We start from the raw sequence: 20,050 nt of genomic DNA on the forward strand, positions 1-20,050 counted from the left end.
TTTTTTTTTTTTTTATCACAATTGCTCTATAGTACTTCAAGTCTCTCAAGAAAGAAATTAAAGAAGATCTCAGAAGATGGAAATTATTTTCTATGGTGTCCTTGTTTAAGAAAGAAACTCCAGAATTTTCTCTATTTGATTAGTGTTTTCTTAGGGACTTTTTTTTTCAAATGAAAATCTTCCAAATAACTTTGCATTAGTGTACTTTGGGGACATCAATGGGAAAGACAAATGCATTGGATTTCTCAGAAGCTTATTTTTAGTGGTAGTACCATTTACATTTCCAGGTAGAATATTACCTCTCCCTGACTCATTTGAAAAACATTATTTATTTATTTATTTTAGCTATGTGTATTTGTGTGTGTCTGAATGTGGATATGTAGAATTGAGTGCTTCAGAACCAGGAAGAGAGCTTGGATTCCTGAAGGTAGATCACTGGAGGATTTTTAGGTGCCTCATGTGGGTGCTGGGAAACAAACTTGGGTCCTCTGCAAAAACAGAATATGTTTTTAACTGCTGAGTAGTCTCTCTAGCCCCCTCCCCTTGACTCTTGAAAGAGCACATAATAGAGGCCCGAGGATAACAGCCCACTACATTTCTTTAACTGTCTAACCTTGAATGTGTCCAAACATAATAGCCAACTATGAACCTTACCAAAGAAATGTTGGTGGGAGCAACAATCAGTAACAAATGTAAGTTATTGAAATTTGAATATCATTAAGGTTTAAAACATGATCATAAATAATGAGGGAATGTAACTCAGCCTTAATTTTTCAGGGGAAAAATTCCTGGTATAGGGGAAAAATTCCTGGAGTGTTGAGCACATCATTGAATGAAGAGAAAGACGCCATCTTGGACATTGCAGGTACCATTTTGAAGAGGTCAGTCTGCATTCTGGGACTCAGTTTTTATTTATGTGAAATATGCAGGGCTGAGAACCAAAATGAGCTAATCTGAGAAGTGCAGTTATCTGAGAAGTGCAGTTATGTCTCAAATGGCTTAGAAGAGAAAAAGCATTAAGTGAGAAAAACACTTTCTGTGTGAGCAACTCCAGTTGTGGTAGATATTGCTTCTGTTTTTTAGTTGGACTAAACTGTAAACATTTCAATCCCCTAGGTATATGAAGAATGTGTGGGAAAGGAAATCGAGTTGATGGAAGCAAAATGAGATAATTAATATTCATATCTTCAAAGCTTTCAGCATACTGCTTTATAGAGCTCAATACGTTAGCTAGTTTGAGCCATTAGAGAATCATTTTAGAGTGTGTCGTAGTTTTCAAAATTCAAAATGTTTCTTCTCATTTTAACAGTATCTAAAAATGTATCAACATGTTATGGCTATAATATACTCCCCAAGTTCATGTATTAAAACCTTAATTCCAATGAACAGTAATGAAAAGTAGTTTGTCATTTAAGGGGTCATTAGGTAACTTTCTTGATAATCAGTGAATACTCTTGTCCATGCTTCTGGAACTGCATCAGTTGCCACAGCAGTAAGTTGATAAACAGTGGTGAAACAGAGATTGTTACTTTACCTTCACCTTGAGTTGAAGGTCTCCTGTTAGTGCCTCTTATTGTTCAAACCTACTTATTTCTGAAGGGAAAGGAGCCTGAGAATTCAGTCTTCCTGAGTCAATTCTGCAGGAGAATAGCATATAGCAGATAGCTCGAATGCAGTCCATATGGACCTTATGAGACTCAATTGCTGATCCTGCCAGCAGCACCCTGCAGGATATGGCTTCCCCACTTCCTAAAGGCTCTTGTGTATCTCTCCTTATAATTCACTAAGTTTCAGCCTCATTTAGAGCTTCTGTTTTATGGAAAGAATTATGTTTGCTCCTGTCTCAGTACCTTCACATATACCTTGTCCTTTGTGTGATGAGTTCTTGGATCATGCTTGGATAATTATCTTCTTGTATCTTAATAATTCCCTAACACACAGCTTAAAGACATTTCCTTGAAACTGGAGAGATGGCTCAGTGGTTAAGAGCACTTGTTCCTTTAGAGGGGTAGAGTTCTGTTTTCAGCACCCAAGTTCAGTAGCTCAAATTCTTCCAGCTTCAGGGAGTCTGAGGCCATCTTTTGGCCTCCACACATGTACAAACACAGATACACACATACATGTACACATACACACACACACACACAGAGAGAGAGAGAGAGAGACAGACAGACAGACAGACAGACAGGCAGACAGACACATACATATATACCCACCTAATAAATATTAGAAGGAAAAATAGTTCCTGAAGGAAGCATTACTAGACTTCCTGGATAGATTATATCCCTGTGGAATGTTCTCCACTATAACACATGTTGTTGTAATTTAATATTTACTTTGTTCCTTTCCTAGTGCTAAGGTTTAGAGCCAGGGCCTTGTACTTGCTAGGCAAGAACTTATCATTGAATTAAATCCCCTGCCCTCTCCTTATTTATTCATAGAATATTGTATTCTTGGCTCTGAACATGAAGATTTTTGTCTACCTTATCTGCCATGGATATCCTCTTTCTGTGCATATAAATACCAAAACCCAATAGACATCGGTGGATCAAAGCATGAATTAATGAATGAATAAGTATATTTTTGCATTTTATCTAAGCATGCAAAACTATTTTATATGACACAGATAACATTATGGGAAAGAGTAATCTTCAATTGATTTTCTTCCCTTGTATATGTTTCTGTAGTGTTTTATAAATAGAGGAAGAGGGAGAGAGGTAGAGAGGTAGGGGGTGTACCAGTGAACTAGGATCTAGAAACAAAATATATTCTTCAAATGTTAGTTGTTTGTATTTGCTCATGTTTGTCATCTCAACACTTAGATCCTAAGGCAGGAAGAAAGCTGTGAGTTTAAGGGCAGCCTGGGCTCCTTAATGTGGTCCAGGGATGTCTACAATCTGAGATGCTATTTCTAAAACAAAACACAACACAACACAGAACAAAACAAAACAAAACAAAACAGAGCAGAACAGAACAAAACAAAACAGAAGCAGAGCAACTTCCTACCTCCCACAAAAAATACACCCTCAGTGCTAACAGAACATAGGCACAAACTAGTGATGGAGCTGTTCCAACTAAGTCATACTTCCTGTGGTTTTCAGCATCGCAGCCAATGCATGACTTTGGGGACACTTCAGACAAACAATAACATGTGTTTACCTGGCCATTCAACGACTCAATAAGCCTTTATTGACCATCTTTTGTGTGACAGACAGTCGATACAAAGATATAGCCTTTTCTAAGAAATATTGTCAAGTGAATCCTCGCTCTGTCTCCCCTCCAAGTATAGGGATGGATGGTATTTTACTTTAAATATAAGACATTTTTATATTCATAATTGTCTGAAAAAAGACAAGATTTTTATAAGAAAAATATGCAGGCCACTTATAGTTGCCCAACCATTTTTTATTGTTAATTGAAGAAAAGACTATTTCAAGAGGTTCTTTTCTGGGTGTGGGGTGTGTGTGGGGGGGAAGGTGTGGCTGTAGAGACAGCTAGAGGCTCACACTTATAAAGAATGTTTCTTTGGTCTCAGCCCTTACATGTCAACACTTCATTTAAATTTCACATATTGTGTTCACAAATAGTCTGTTAACTTTTCAAATCAGTTTAGATATCACAAGTAAGACATAATGAATAGGCATTTTGTAGAATTAATTCATTTTTTTCTTCTAGGTATTCTTTGGCATAGGTGCTACCAAACAATGAAAATATTGACTGAAGCACAAGATAGGCAATGAATTACTTCCCTGAGACATGTTTGAAAAAAAATCCCTTCTTTAGTACAAAGATAGGCTTACAAAAAGCACATAGAATTAACTATACACACAAGTGTGAATTGACAAGATGTCCCAGAATGTTTATAGAAATAACTACTTGGCTCATGTTGCTTAAGAACTTAATTATCTCTCTTGAAGACTGTGCCTAAAAATACTTAAACTGTCTTTCTATAATCATTTGCCTTTCACACCATAGCATAAATCTTATAGCATGCAAACTTAGATCTGCAGCATGGTGCTGAATGTGCCCCAATTTTTTCCCTAAGAGTCTTTTCCTAAATGAATGTTTCAAGACTCTCCTGTTAGCCAGAACCCTCATTTCAATAAAGTCCAATGAAAATCTAATTATGCTTTCTAGTTAGTTCAAAGTTGCTTATAATTTTTCAGTGCTTAGTTTGTGGCTTCAAATTTGCTAAGTGTAAATCATAAACCAAAGAGCTGGAAGAGACCTTGTAGGGGCATTTGGCTAGCCTACTACCCAAGACATGCATAAACCTAACTTACTAAATTGACCTCGAGGTTCAGATCTTGCAGTCAGAAGGGTCACAGCCTTGCTGAGCAGTGCGTAGTTATCCTCACAGTGGATATGCTCTTCTTTCTTAGGCGTTTAACCCACTCTGTTTCCCTTCTTGTCCCTTAAGCCCAGTAACACCTGCATTCACTTCATAGGTTGTTATTTGTCATCAGCTTGAAAGTACTCATATCTTCCATGCAAGAATAAAAAAGAGGAAAACTCTCAAACTTCCTTAGCCTTTTCTTGCAGAACTTATTTTCTTCCAGAAATCTTTTAGTCTCTCCCTGATTTACAAAGAGACTCGGAACATGGTCACAGCCAAGAAGAACAGATTTCTTTATATTTATTTGGAAAATCTCTATTGAGAATTCATTCTATTCTGAGTCTGTGTTCTGCAATTAAGAGACAACACTGAATGGAAGAAAGACTTTTCCCTAAAGGAGCTAACTGACATGGCTGGGAGACAGAAATGAAAGCTGATAATGCCTAAGGAACAAGTGTGATATTAAATAGACAGAAAGCCCATCTTCCCAGCCCAGGGAATGAGCCTGCTCTTGTTTCAATTCTATTGCTCTGATGAAATATCCTAACAAAAGCAACTTAGGAAAGAGTCCGTTTATTTTAGCTTACAGTTCCAGGTTATATACAATCTGTCATTGTGGGTAAGCCATAGTAGCAGGAGTTTGAAACAGCTGGTTATACTTTATCTATAAGCAAGAAGTAGAGAAGAACTCATTAATGAATGTGTGCTTGTGCTTAGCTCATTTTCCTGGTGCTTACACAGTTCAGGACTCACTATCTAAGGAATGGTGGCACCCACAGTGGAAGTGTCTTCCCACCTCCATTAACTTAGTCAAGACAATCCTCTAAAGACCTGTCCAGGCCAACCTGATCTAGATAGTCCCTCTAACCACACTCCTCCCAAATGATTTTAGACTGTGTCAAGCTGACCATTAAAATTAACCACCCCTGGGCCCTTTCAGAAAGCAAAGTCCCATACAGAGAAGTACTACAGGGCTAAAAAAGATCATGGCCACATCGCATACAATGTCAGATCACTGTTCTTCCAGACATACCTTATCTGGAAGTGTCATTGGGATTTTTCAGCAATCTACCTCAACCAGACATACAGTAAATATAGTCTCCTGGTTTGAGTTCATGATGTCAGGTGTCTTTGGAAGTATTTCCTCATGGCCCAACACTTCCTACCCTCTCTAAAACCTCACAAGGGACCTTAAAAGAGCAAACTCTGCTCTAATTAGGTGAACTGTAGCCTTTTAAAGGTCCAGATTCTGTTGCTCTGTCTCCAATAAACCCATTGCTTGAATACTCCCCTTCTCCCCTTCTCCCCTCCTCTCTCCTTCCCTTTATTCTTTTCCTAAAACATAGCAATAAGTACATTAGATGAAACATTTTTCTCTTGTTACAATTTTACAGTTGATTTAAGACTCCATTGTGATTAATTAGAGGATAGGGTATGGTGTCCATCTTGAAAATCTATTAGAAGTGATATTCATCTGTTTCCTGATGCTAGTGACACAACCACAAATTAGTAAGTTGTGAAGTAACTTATTTTGGCTCACAGTTGTGGTTAAAAAGCAAGGAACAATGTGTGAGAATGTCCTTGCTGGCAGAATTCAAAGATATACATGGTATCTCATAGCAAGAATCAAGGATGTGCATGGTGTATGTCTGGCTGTAATTTCTCTCCCAATAAAGCTACCAGGGCTCAGTCATTGGGTTTTTGCTCTAATAACTATTTCTGATCTCAAAAGACTTTCACTTAAAAAAAATATTTCTTTTTTTCCATCCCCCCTATCCCATTCCTTCCTCCTCCTGCTTCTATGAGAGAGCTCTCCCATCCACCTACCCTCTTCTTTCTCATTGCCCTAGCATTTCCCTACATTGGGGCATTGAGTCACCACAGGACCAAGGGCTTCCGCTCCCACTGAGGCCAGATAAGGCAATCCTCTGCTACATAAACAGCTGGAGCCATGGGTTCTTCCATTCGTAAGGCTTCTCATTTAAATACTAGTCAGAGTAAAGTTTCTGTAGTTTAGTACCTCATGATGCGATTGAATTTCAATATTTGAAGATTTGGGGACATACAAGCTACATCAGAACCATAGTTAGTAAAGGCATAAGAAATAGTCTGTAAAGGTAATGTATATTTGGAGAAGACACGCTTTATTTACTTGTTGAACTTAGGAACTGATAAGACTCATTGGACCAGCTTCCTTTATTTTGTTTCCATGTCCATTCAACATCTCCATGTCCCCAACATCAGAAAAATCAAAAGCAAATTAAAACGTTTTACTCTAAAGCTGGTCATAGCAGTACATGCCTGTGGTCCCAGAAACTGAAAAGAAGTAGAGACAGGAACATCAGGTTTTCAAGGTCATCTTTAGCTACGTAGAGGACTGGAGGCTGGCATGAGTTACCAAGATTGTCTCAAAAGGAAAAGCAGAGAAGGATTTGCTATAAAGTTTTTTTTTTTTTTGGTTTTTCGAGACAGGGTTTCTCTGTATAGCCCTGGCTGTCCTGGAACTCACTCTGTAGACCAGGCTGGCCTCGAACTCANCACTCTGTAGACCAGGCTGGCCTCGAACTCAGAAATCCGCCTGCCTCTGCCTCCCGAGTGCTGGGATTAAAGGCGTGCGCCACCACGCCCGGCTGCTATAAAGTTTTTAAATTAAATCTTCAAAGCATAAAGTATATTACTGAGCATAGATTTGGGAAAGTACACAGGAAGATTATTTTTCAAACACAGTCTTCCAGGATCTAACTTAATCTTCCTGTTGTTCTAATGGCCAGAAGGAACTTAAGTTTCCATTAGTTAGGCATTCCTTAGTTATGTGGACATGGAGACCTGTAGACGGAAAGTACTTCTGATACCTTGTGAAGTATACCCCAAAGGAAAACTGAGGCAGTAAGAAGTTAAGAATCCAGACTGTCATTTACTACTTGCAGAAAAAAGGATTTTCATGCTTTTGTTACCTTAGTAAAAACAAAAATTTTATTGCAAAGCACCCTATGAAGTGGACAGTAGATATCCTCACTTAAAAGAAAAATGGTTACAAAGGATTGTGTATGATTAAATTAAAATCTAATTAACCATCTCTAGACTTGGAATACATGTTTACACCTATGTTAGGCCTATTCTTCATTTCCATCATCAAGTTAAGTCTGTTCAGTGAATCATTTGTAAACAGTAAGCACAGTACAAGGACAATGTTTTTCTGAGTCCCCCCGAGCAAGCCAGGGAAATCAAGCCACTAAATAAAGCGTAGTTTTCTGTGCAGACCACAAAGAATGTAGAGGATTCTTCAGTCAATTTTCTGCTACATAGCTGACAGTTCAGCGACTGATACAAAATTGATTTAAACTCATTTAAAAGCCACTCTTATTTTTGTATTCTTTCTTGTGTTTAATTTAGAAAAGTAAAAAGTATAAATTTTATCTCATAATTGGAGCTATGCCTTAGAACTGCAGCTCATAATTCTTGGGAGAAAAATCAGGTGATTTTTACTGAACAATAATTAATAACTTAGTCCTTCAAGTTCAAAAAGAGTAAGTCTATGGATGCTACTTAAAATCTCGTTGAGACTGACTTTTCAAGTATCAGCAATATTAGTCTTGAAAATGTTACTATTTGTGTAGTGCAAAGAATATTTATGTATATAAACCAAGCTACTGGACAAAAAAATGAAATTTAATCATCAAAACTGAGATTTTTCTTGTGAGTTCCACTTCATTTCCAGTCTATCTCTTAGGTTATCCAGGCCCAGCAGTCTTCTTGGGTAAAAGGCCATTTCTTCAATTTAGTTTTCTGTGAGGAGGGCTGATTACTTGTCTGCAGTGTTAATTTTGCCTGTGAAGCAGTTAGTCCATAGACCAGTTTATGAAGTCTCTGAAGGACATTCTGCATGTCTATCTGCAATCTAACAAGCCTAAAAGCGATCTGCTTGTTGAGGCTGCCTCTGGACCCTCAGTCTGAGTCCCCAGTGTTCTCCATCACCTCCACTTCTTACTTGCCAACCCTAGGTTCCTTTGCTCAAATGTGGCATTCTATGACCTACTCCTCTTGTCCAAATTGCTCCATAGAATCACAGTATGCTTCACTATCTGAATCACTTGTCAAATTCACTGGGATCTTCATTTGTATCTTGGTGAACACAGACAACAGGTTTCCTGTCTGCTGGGAGCTCTGATCTCCAGACTTTTCATCTTCACTGCTTCTGGCACTCCGGGAAGAATCAGTATGAATGTCACTCTGTATATCCTGAGCAAAGCTATCTTTATAGTCGTTGATAACAATGATTTCCAAGTTCTTATCTGTTGATTTCTTCATCATTTTCTTATCATCACTGCCACTCTGATCTGCTCCTTTTAACTCTTCTTGGGCTTCTTCTTCCTCAAACTCAGCCCCACTATCACTGCTCTCTGCTTTACCATTAACAGCTTTGGCATTTGAAGAGGTCAGAACATTACCAAGATAGGTTCAGATGTTCATTCCATTATCATCAAGGAGGAAACATGGCAACATCTAGGCAGACATGGTGTAGGAGGAGCTGAGAGTTCTACATCTTCATTTGAAGACTGCTAGTAGAAGACTATATCTTATCATTTTTATGTGTTCTCCACATCTTGCTTTTTCTGTTTCTCTTTAACTTTTTCTTGCTATTATTGTTTTATTTAAAAAAAACTTTTTATTGATTCTTTGTGAATTTCACACCATGTACCCCAATCCCACTAATCTCCCTGTCCCTTTGTATCTGCCCTTGTAACTGCCTCACCCCCAAAGAAAGTAAAATAAGATAGAATAAAAATATCTTGTCATGGAAGCTGTACAGTGTCACAGTGTGTCACATCTTTACTTGCAAATGTTATAGCAATGAGTCATTGGTCTGTTTTGAGGTTTCTTTCTTCTCCTACACTATCTGTACTACTGGATCCTTACTGGAACTCCTCTCTGATACCCTGCTGTTTCCCTGTCATGGAGATCCTACAGCTTTCGATCTTTAGGACAATCCCTTTCATGAACCCTAGCAGGTCATAGATGGGGTACATGTTGGAGAGCGCTATTCAAAGCCCTGGATCTGGGCCTGGGAGGTAGCTGAGTTGGTCAGCCCACCCGTTCTCCTTTACTCATACCACCAGAGCAAACACTCCTGGGCTGCTCCAGGTATCACAGCTGGCAAGGAGCAAGATCACCTCTTTTGCTCTCATGTCCTCTGGCCATCTCACCAACAATCCCTACCACCAGGGTCAGCTCTACTGAGCTACCCAGGCAAAGTGCAGGTCCCACTCAGGAGAAGTGCAGGCCCACTCTCCTGAGTATGGAGGCCAGTAAAGGGCAGGGCCAGCTCAGCACCATACCTCAGATGGCAGACCATACTAGGGATACCTTCATGGCCTTTGGTGGTAACGCAGGCCAGGGACATCAACACAGACCTGGCTGCCATAGGGCCATGAACCCAGACATGCCCCCCAGCAGAAGCATGGGCCTAGATGTCTCAGGTGGCAGTACAGACCATTCAGATCAGCATGTTGCCCCAAGGCAACACAGATCTCAGATATCCATACAGTCTCCAGAGGCAGCCAAGACCACACATATCACTTGGCCTTTAGTGTTAACTGTGGCTTCACTTTCTGTTCCATCTTGCCGCCCCAGTACTCCATTTTCCCATCTCTTCATCATACATTCATCTATTGTCCATTGTAGTAGTGCCCAGGGCAGGTTCTTGGGTGTATTTCTTCCCGCTATTATTGTTTTTAACTTTAATGATTTTGTTTCCCCGTCAGAAATTTTAAAACTTTATCTCCTGGGCTGGCAAAATGGACCAGTGAGTGTGAGCACTTTCCCCCCATAAGCATGACGATCGATCTAAGTTTGATCCTCAGAGTCAACTGTGGAAGAAGAAAATCAGCTCCACAAAGTCATCCTCAACCTCCACATGTGCACTGTGGAACAAAAACCCCCTATCTCCTAATAGTAAATAAAACAAGATAATAAATTAAAAAACAAACAAACAAGTTTTAAAGCCTTTTGGGTAATTTTACTGTTTTTTGAAATTACAATTTGAGTTTTGAAATCATAGTTGCTCTTCTTCATCGTCATAATTATGCACTTCAAAATATCTGGAAAAGTTTTAGGCTTTATCTCCTGTAGATGTACTTTACACGAGTTCCTACTCTGGTTGCTCATGTGCTGACCTAATCTATCTCTTATTTTTCACAGAATTCTTTTTGTGAAATGTATTGAGGATAATTCTTCAGGTTTACCCTCTGTTTAGTAATTTTTTTCCACAGATTTTAATTTTCCTCTCGTTACCTGGATATGTCAATTAAACTCTATTAATTGTATTCTCTACTAGCTATTTTTTAGGAAACAGGTCAGGAAATTCAGATAGTGTGGTAAGAATTCTTACAAGGATTTTTCAAATTGCACATGAGGTTGATGTGGCGGTTATAAATACTCAGGACAGAGAGTTTGTTGTCTCACTGCAAACCTAGGCCCTCCTATCCTCTTGGGTGGCCAGGCTGGACACAGGCAAGATTCCTTGTGGTCTCTGGGCCTCAGACATCGCTACTTCTTTACTTTTCTGTGATTGGTAAAGAATTCCATGACGCTTCTGACTTTGACCAATCACTGAGCATCATCACCTGTCTATCTTTGTTTGCTGCTGTTACAGGAAGCTCAGGTGTCCTGGACTGGGCAGAAACAATACAGAAGAATAGAAATAGAAACAAAACAAAACTCCTCCTGGTCAAGAGAATAGAATCTTTGGCCTGAGTGAAGATGTACCATTCAGCTAGCAACCTCCTGGCCAAGGGACCAACTCCTGGCCAAGAAACCACCCTAGAATGGCAGCTTCACCTTAAACATGCTCTGGAGATAGGAAGAATAGTTTTCCCTTTAATAAGATACTGTACTCTTCCCAGATTCTTGCCCTAATGCTGTAGTTTGCAGACCGCAGCCACACAGCTTTACAAGTCACCATAATTTCCTGAATTATTCAGAAAAGCATAACTTCTCCTTTTCTTGTTTCTCTCTCCTCTAAGCATACTTATCCTTCAACACTCTAGATTACCAGCATTTCAGGCTTCCTTATTCTTTCTCCAGGGCTTTTCTCCCTGCCACGTGGCCATTTGTCTGCTCTGTGTCTACCTCTGTGCCAGTCTAAATGGCAGCTCTTTTTTTGTTGTTGTTGTTTGTTTTCTCCTCCATTTCCCTTTGTGCAGCTGCTCGGTTTTACAGCTTTCCTGCCCAGAGAGGGTTTCTAGTAAATGCTAATGAAATCATCCTTGAGTTTTGTTTTGTTTTGTTTTGTTTTTTAGTTCATTCATAAATACTTTTAATGATAAGAGTAAGAGCTCCAGAAAGTGACCACGATCTCTCTCCTACATCAAATACGCCTTTAGCACTTGGGTTACCTACCATATTATAGTCCAACCAGGTATAGGTTCCACAAATCCAGTTCTAGTTTCTCTTGTTTTTAAAATTCAGCCTTAAAAAGTATCATTATACATTGTGATTTGTTTCATACCCCAGTTTTGACTATAGGGCAAATCTGGCTATCTGGTGCTGATAGAAAAGTTTGGAACTAATGTCTCAGTTTAATATGCTACTTCCTGTGCAAGTCATTACTCCTTACTGATTTGTGTTTCCTTGGTGGGTGGTTCTGTTGAAAACTGACGTCATTACACCCTCCCTGCAATGACTCAGCTAGTCAGAGGTTAAAGAGAGAATTATCTTCCTTCTGCTTGCAGCTTAGCTTTTAAAAGAAATAATTTCATCTCTTGACTAGAACAAAAAAAAATCTATTTATAAATTTTACAAGCAGAGTCATTAGCTATGATAGGATTTTATTTCTTTTTTTTTTAAAAAACTGTTTAAAATTTCATTTATACTTGTTTATGCCATGATATCATATAAATTTTAATATTTGATGTTTATTTCTGTTTATAGTTTATATATTTTTAGAACATTGTCAATGTTTGTCTGGGAAGTTTATCAGACCTCCCTTATCTGACAAGGCAATTCTCAAGATTCTACTCTGTCCCTGGGGCCACTGAATCCACACAAGCATTTAACAAGTGGTGGCAAGACTAAATGCTTCACAGAGTCCCAGCTTTGCCTTGAACAAAGGTTAGGAGTTTCTTCAGTTAATTATTACCCTTTGTTTTAGTGCTGACTTTTATTAAATTCAATTGAGTTAACTTTTCTGTGGCAAAAATTAGCAACTTGGTTTGCCTGGAGTGTGGGTCACACTTAGGAGGGTTTGGTTTGATGGTAACAGAATTAACCTATAACTATGTGGGTATTTTCATGATCTCATCCAAAGTACAAAAGATTACTTGAGATTACACAGTTCTGTGATCTCTGGGCCTGAATATGTTGGTATTCTAGAAACTCTGTGTAAGATGTGAGGACGAAGAAGGATCCCTCTGGACACAAGGACCTTGTAACGGTAACATGAGGCTCAAGTACAAACTTTAGTTTGCATCAGTGTCTTTGTCTAAGTTATGTTTTTTGTACATAGTCTATTGAATGAACAGTTCTGAACACAGGAGACCAAGTCTCATGGAAGAGACACCGATTTGGGTTCCGTAGGGGAAGACAGAGTTTCAGGAAACTACCCCAGCTACGTGGTGACAAATTACATTCCTACTCACAGTACTTGAATAGTTCTTTTGATTAACTTTTACTTTGTGTACTTGTGTTTATGGCCATGATGGTTATACTGGTTATGCCAACTTGATATAAACCTATAAATATCTGGGAAGAAGGGATCTACACTGAGCAATGCTGCTGTCAGAATGTCATATAAGCAGCACTCCTCCATAGCTTCTGCTTCAGTTCCTGCCTTTGGGTTCCTGACTTGAGTTCCTACATTGGCTTCTCCTGATGGCTTGTGACCCCAGAGATATGTCAGCCAAATAAACTTCCTCATCCTAAGTTGCTTTTGGTCAAGGCATTTTGTCATAGAAATTGAAATCCTAATTAAGATAGTGATTTACCTTAGAATATAGCACTTAACAATGCAGCCACAAAGGCTTTGTAAGTTAATTATCCTTAGCTTGAAATATTTTCTCAGTTGTATACACTCCAGATATTCATCCCAAACAGAATAGGTGTCTTCATTATTAGTGAATACATAGTGGAGTCATGAAAAGCAAGACACCTATCTCTGTCCTTACCTTCTCTATCTTTCCTTTTCCCTTCTTTGTAGATACTGAACATTCCAGAACCTATCACTGAGAAGGACTGCAATTAGGATTGTATATAAGCTGGGATTTGTAGTTCTACTTGGGAGGTTAGGGTAGGCAGATCACAAATTCAAAACTTGTTTGGGTTACAGAATGAGTTAGAGGCCAGTCCAGACAATTTAGTAAGATCCTGCTTCAAAATAGAAAGTAAAACTGGGCTGGGCATGCATTTCAGTTATCAAGTGATTGCCTAGCATGTAATTCTAGAATTTAAATTCTACCCCATACTCAAAACTGAAATAAATAGACATCAATTAAAACCAAACCAAACCAAACCAAACCAAACCAAACCAAACCAAACCAAACCAAACCAAACCAAACCAAACCAAACCAAACCAAACCAAAAAGCCTATAACTGGCTTGGCAGAAAATAGATATGATCTAAAGAGACACTATGTCTCTAATCTGACTATTGTACTAATAAAGCAATGGACCCCCCAAAGAAATGAGAATTTCCCCAGGAATCTCATGCTGGGAGAAAGAAAAGACTCAAGCCAGAGAAACTTGTTTTTTAGTTTTTTGACACAGTTCTAACAACTTGTCAGATCACCTTGCAGCATGAGAGTGAAGCCCAACCATAGTGGTTGGGACCACACCTTAATGGGACTGCCTACATATCCATATACTTGGCCCTCTATTTAAACTTCAATCTCACATCAGGATCTCATTGTTCCTCTTCTTGATGTGGCTGCATTGAATACATCTCTTTCTGCTTTCTACATCTAATTTGGTTCTTTTAATTTGTTTATTGAAGATGGGTAGGTGGACCCGGTTTGGGACATAAGTTGTGAGCCTCTAAGTTTGATAACAAAATGAGCAAATATCCTTTTGAATATAGGTTTCAGTTCAACTGTTTCCTATTCTGGTTATATTATCTATCAGAGCATTTACCTTAAATATTATACTTTGTACCTGTAATCAACACCATGGCAGTGGGGATATGTAGATAATTAGTCTGTGAGTTCCTTCTTTAAACTGGCATGCCTTGAGATTCTGTAATATGATTACAACAAAATAATGGTTTGTGAATTGAAATGATGTCATTTCAATTATAAGATTGGTTAAGATGGTATGACTAGCCAAGACAATTGTGTAGAGGAATACAGAGAAGGTACTTGTACCTACTGTCAGATGGTGTATCCATGGAGCAGAACTCTAGGGAGCACATTAATAGGCTTTTTCTCTCTCAGTGACACAAATATAGGCCAGATCAGAGCAGATTAAAAGCAGATAAATGCAGGTTTATTAGGTGCTCCTCCATGGATCAGGGCCAGGAAAGTTAAATGCCCTGGGTAAGGCAAGGGGATTTTTATAGAACTTAGGTGAGGGGGGATTATGTGTCAGCTAGAGGCTGGGATTGTGCCTAAATATGGTCAAAACTGAGGCCCTAGGCAGACACTCTTAGGTGGAAATACTCTTGCTGTAAATACAAAGGTGAGAGGTGATGACATGACAGCCAGGAATTTGCTCTGTTCAGGTTGAGATTGAGAGAAAACAGAATTTCCCAGCTAATCTGGGGCTGAGCAGGGTTTCCAACCAAACATGGATGAAGACCCTGTAAGTCCTCTTGATCCAAAAGGTCAAGTCGATATCAGACTATAGGAAAGTATTCTGTGTCTGCTTTGCAGTAGATAACAAGAAGTTGCTGTTTGTATATTAGTCAAAGGAAAGATTCTACTGCTCCAGAAAGGCCCCACACTTCTGAGTAAATTCATAGTGTTTGTTATGGTTGACCTGAGGTTTGCCACAGGAAGCAAGACACAAGGCCGAATACTGTAGCCTGCCTTCTACCTCACACTGTTGGAAGCTTCCAGTACCCACTAAATTGACATTTGTCAAACAGCAGAAAGACAGCTCAGTACCTTAGTTTTGTATTTGTGTGAATTCTTGTCTGCTTCCCTATCCTGTAACAGTTTCCTCTGAGAGTGAAACATTTCATCCTCCAGGGAATCTCCTTAAATAGGAGCTTAAAAAGGAAGGCAAACCACTCAAAATAGAACCAGGAAGTCCCTGAAACTGATTAGCATCACTAGACCTCTCCCTGCTGGAGAAAATAAAAAGCTAAGAGTCTCTCTTAGTGAAGTGCAACTGAGCTGCCAAGATTCTCAAACAAGCCTAGTTTTAAAAATGACTTAGAGTGCAAACCAACTGCCTAGAAGGAGCAAAAGCCAGCAGATCTGCTAGAAGAGGTTTGGACCAGAGTTACTTGGAAAGGGCACTCTTCAAGCTGTGGAACTGTCTGCAGGCTGTGCAGCATACTGTAAGGTTCCCAACTGGGCATAGCTTTGATGATGCCATTGTCTCAATCATTTCTGCTAATGTAAAAGTAACTCCTCACCCATATTCCTATAAGTAACCCCAATAAAACTCATTGGTTCACCAAGCTGGACTTTGGTGATATTCATACTTTGGTCTGTTGTAGATGTATGTGTTAGATCTTTCCAGAAAAAGTTTTGTCACACAACAATTTCTACTTATCATGAACTTTGAGAGCTGGAAGACAATTTGCAGTTGGCATATGTCAGTCCTGCTATGGCACAGCATGTAATGAACTTGCAAAAAAACCATAGCTAATCTGACTTATATTTTTCTAATCAGAAAGACATTGGACAAAATGGTTCGAGAAAAACAAACAAACAAACAACAATAAACCAAAACCAAAAAGTAGCAAACTAGCATTCCTCCTGTCCTCAGTCTCAGCTCTTCATTCTTTCCATTGATCTACAGGTACTAACTAGATCAGCCCAGGCTCCCATTGTCATACATTAAGTTTGTGTTTTGTAAAACAGAAAGCCCATAAGTAGCTCACTGTTCCTTGGGGACTAAATATGGCTTATATTATAACCAGCATAGCTGCTCTATGCACTTCATCCATAAGCCATGATATTATTAATTTTTGTGCGTAGGCACTCTCTTCAACTGCCACATATTTCTTTCCTCAAATCTCACTGTGCTTTGTAACAACTATGTAAAGTAAACCTTTGTTCTGAAAAAAAAACCACCCATTGAGTAGGAGTGTGAATTCAAATGCTGAGGGCACCATGGCATCCTACAATTATTCAGTTCAGTAAGCTCTGTGTGACATCACACTTTTGTTAAGTATATTAGAGAAAAGAGGGAAAAGGCCACACTTGCCTCTAAGTACTGAATGGGCCTTTGTTTCCTCTGTCTAAGCGCCCTCTCCCCCAACCAAGCATTTCTTAGCATGTGGAACTTAGGTTACATAAAAGTGAGTCTGTTTGCCCTTAGGTTACATAAAAGTGAGTCTCAAGTTTGCCTTTTCTAAAATGCTTCTTTCTCACAGATTTTTCTCTGCTTCATTTGCTTTTTCTAGAATGAACCCCTGTCTATAATATCCTTCCTATTTTTTCAAAATTTATGATATTCTCACTTGAAAATGCATCACTCTTTCTCAGTCCCCACAGTCCCATCTCCTTTCAGCACAAATGCCAAAGTCTGAAGTTCATTTAAACATCTAAATCAGGCAGGGGTGAGATTTGAGGTATATTTTATCTTGACACAGGAGAGTCTCTGTGGTTCTGAATGTGTGTAACCAGAGAAGTTATGTGTTTCCAGAATACAGTGGAAGGACAAGCATAAGAGACAAAAAGAAGAGAGAATTTGTCATGAGCAAATCTAAAGTGTTGCATTAGATTCTATGGTTATAGAATAATTCTTGTTGGGTAGATGCCTGTTTTATGGACTGACTGATGCAACAGATGTGGGTCTATGATCCACTGGATGAGACAGGAGCCCCACTAGATAGGACAGGCCTACAACAGATCAAGAGCTAACTGGATCACCTGCCTGTCTGAGCAGAGAAACAGCAAACAAAGCAGGTGCCCTCCTTGCTGAGTTGGCCTTCAATGTGATAAAAAATGACCAGCCCTAATAAAGACAACCTTGATCTCCATACAGTTCTTGCCAAAAGACTAGTGGGCAGGGCAGCATAATAGTAGTCCTCCTGGAAGCTCCTCTATTCTCTAAAAGTGAGTTCTTTCTTACTTCCCTTAAATAGTCTGTTACTCTGCTTTCCTCCTTGACTGTTTCCCTTTTCTTCTTGAGTATGAGATACTGAATTCATAAGCTATTGGCTTGGGGTAGCACCTTAGCTCCCAGAGTTAAACTCATTAAGAGCTGAGAAAGGCTCCACAGTTATCACAGGGAAGGAACTATACCCTCTACCTCTCCTAGATAGCAGGAGGCAGTTCTTGGAAGCACAAACTCTGTGCTTTGTGCATCTCAAAGATCTGTCTAGAGGCTGTTTGGTTTGTTGGAGCCAACTTGATGGTCTCTATAATCTCTGAATCAATTGAGATTCAAGATTAATTTCTCCTGTTTTTTTTTTTTTCTTTTTTGAAAAAGGTATACTTTCAGCCAAATGGTTCCAATTGTGGCAGTTTGTTAATCAAAGCAATTGGACCATTTTTCTTCATTTTATGCTTTTTGCCTTCTTTAGTTAAACTTGGTAGTATAACCTCATGACAATTTTTGGTTTCCATGACTGTTAAAATCCATTGGGCTTCTTCTTGGTGCCTTTGTGAAATGTTTATCTTCATTCTAAATGTTCCCTTCTAGATAAACTTTCTCACATAAACCTTTCATCTGTACCTAGCAAATGACTTTCACAGTAAAAATACAGAATATGTGTATCCATGCTTAAAATGGAATCAAGCATTTTTACCTCATTGTACCCTCAGACCACAGTATTTCAGGGTCTAAGAAAGTTACAAGACTGAAGAGTAAAGTGACCCTTCACTCTGGCTTTTTTCTAGATGGCAATAAGTTCACTTGACTTGTTGTGGAGTGGTTCTCTACTTTCCTGATCTTGTGACCCTTTAGTGCAGTTCCTTATGTTGTGGTGACCCCAACAATAAAATTATATCATTGCTACTCCATAACTATAATTCTCCTACAGTTATGAATCATGGAACTATCTGATATTGAAAATATATGATATGTAACTCATATGAAGGGGTTATTTGATCCTTGAAGGGGTCATGATGCACAAGTTGAGAAATACTGTGTCTAGTGTGTGTGATTTAAAAGTGAAATCAGTTAAGCCTCCTTTTCTAGTCACTGCTTCTTTGGGAAGTCCTTGTTTCTTATACTTTTTTTTTTTTTAATTTGTGAAAAACAAAAAAAAGATATGATAATAAACTGTTAACTCATTTAAAGAAGGGCACACCCTAGGGGTTGCTTCTCAGGTCATGCTCACAGACTCCTGCTGATCAGGGTTCACCCTCTTGCCCTATTCCCATTAGGAAACAATGGCTTCCATTTGTGATGTGACCTTCCTGAAATGGGGTAAACTCTGCAACCACAGAACAAAATGAAGCTATTGGCTTAAACATGGACTGATCTCTGACCCTGACTTCATTAGTATTTTACTAATGTGGGAAACTACCAGAAACTTGCACTTAGAATTGTCTTGAATCATGCCATGAGGCCAACAGCACTATGTCATTGCCATTATGGTAAAAAATGCTGTTTCTGAGAGAAAATATATGAATTCAATATACTTTTAATTCAGTGTTGGTGTCTTAATACCTTTGAGAATTGAGACATTATTTAGTTAATCATTCTAGTAATGACAATTAAATAGTAATATCAGAAAAGCATGACAGCTACCATTATTTCTGTAGATTAGTTTCATAGAATAAATTGTGTTTCCTTCTCACATTCACATATTTTATCCTTGAATGATTATTACTTGAGAATGTGGTCTATTTAGAGTTAGAGTCTTCAAAAAGGAAGAATTAAAGAAGTCATTGGGGTGGGCTTGAACTAAAGGTAACTGGTGTTCTGGGAAGAAGAGATAGGGATATGTACATGCATGTGCAGAAGGATAGCAGTATGAAAACATGGGGAAGTTGGTCATCTACTAGTGAGCCTCCAGAAAGAGCCAACCGTGCTGATCCTCTGATCTGGAGCTTCAAAATTACAAAATGGTGAGAAAATAAATACATGTTGCTAAGCCACCCAACTTCTGCTATTAGAGTTAGAGTCTGATAGCAGACTCTATTAATGGCTGGCTGTCAAACAGACCAAACCAAACCAGACACCATGGTGAATGCTCTTTGTTCATTGTCTTCTTTGTCTTCTATAGTAACCTATAGAATGCATACCTTTATTACCCTTTGCCAGTCAGGGATATTAGGTTTAGAAAGAGTGGAGAACTGCTGTAGTAAGGTCCAGCCTCCATAAGCAACTGTGCCAGCACTTAATACTCACTTGTCTTCTCTCTTGAAACTCCATGATAGCCCTATTCTTGTGAGAAAATGCTGTGATGCTGTTTTATTCTCATTGCATGGGTACAGAATCTTAAGACCCTGGAGTGTAATGTCTGATATTGTTCCCTCCCATGGCAGAGCTAAAACCCCCAACCATATGTATGTGGCCCATAGTCACTAGTCAGGACCTATTTACATCTGTCCTGCCTTTATCTTTTTGTCTAGAAGAAAGGATTAGATCTTATTTATTT

At 38.8% G+C, this 20,050-nt stretch overlaps 1 pseudogene; it reads right to left on the reverse strand.

The window, feature by feature from the left end:
* Nucleotides 1-8,368: 8,368 nt before the first annotated feature.
* LOC110306649 lies at nt 8,369-8,788 on the reverse strand (annotated as a pseudogene).
* Nucleotides 8,789-20,050: the final 11,262 nt, after the last annotated feature.

This window comes from Mus caroli, chromosome 12 (genome assembly GCF_900094665.2).
Source record: "Mus caroli chromosome 12, CAROLI_EIJ_v1.1, whole genome shotgun sequence".
Taxonomy (NCBI): Eukaryota; Metazoa; Chordata; class Mammalia; order Rodentia; family Muridae; genus Mus; species Mus caroli.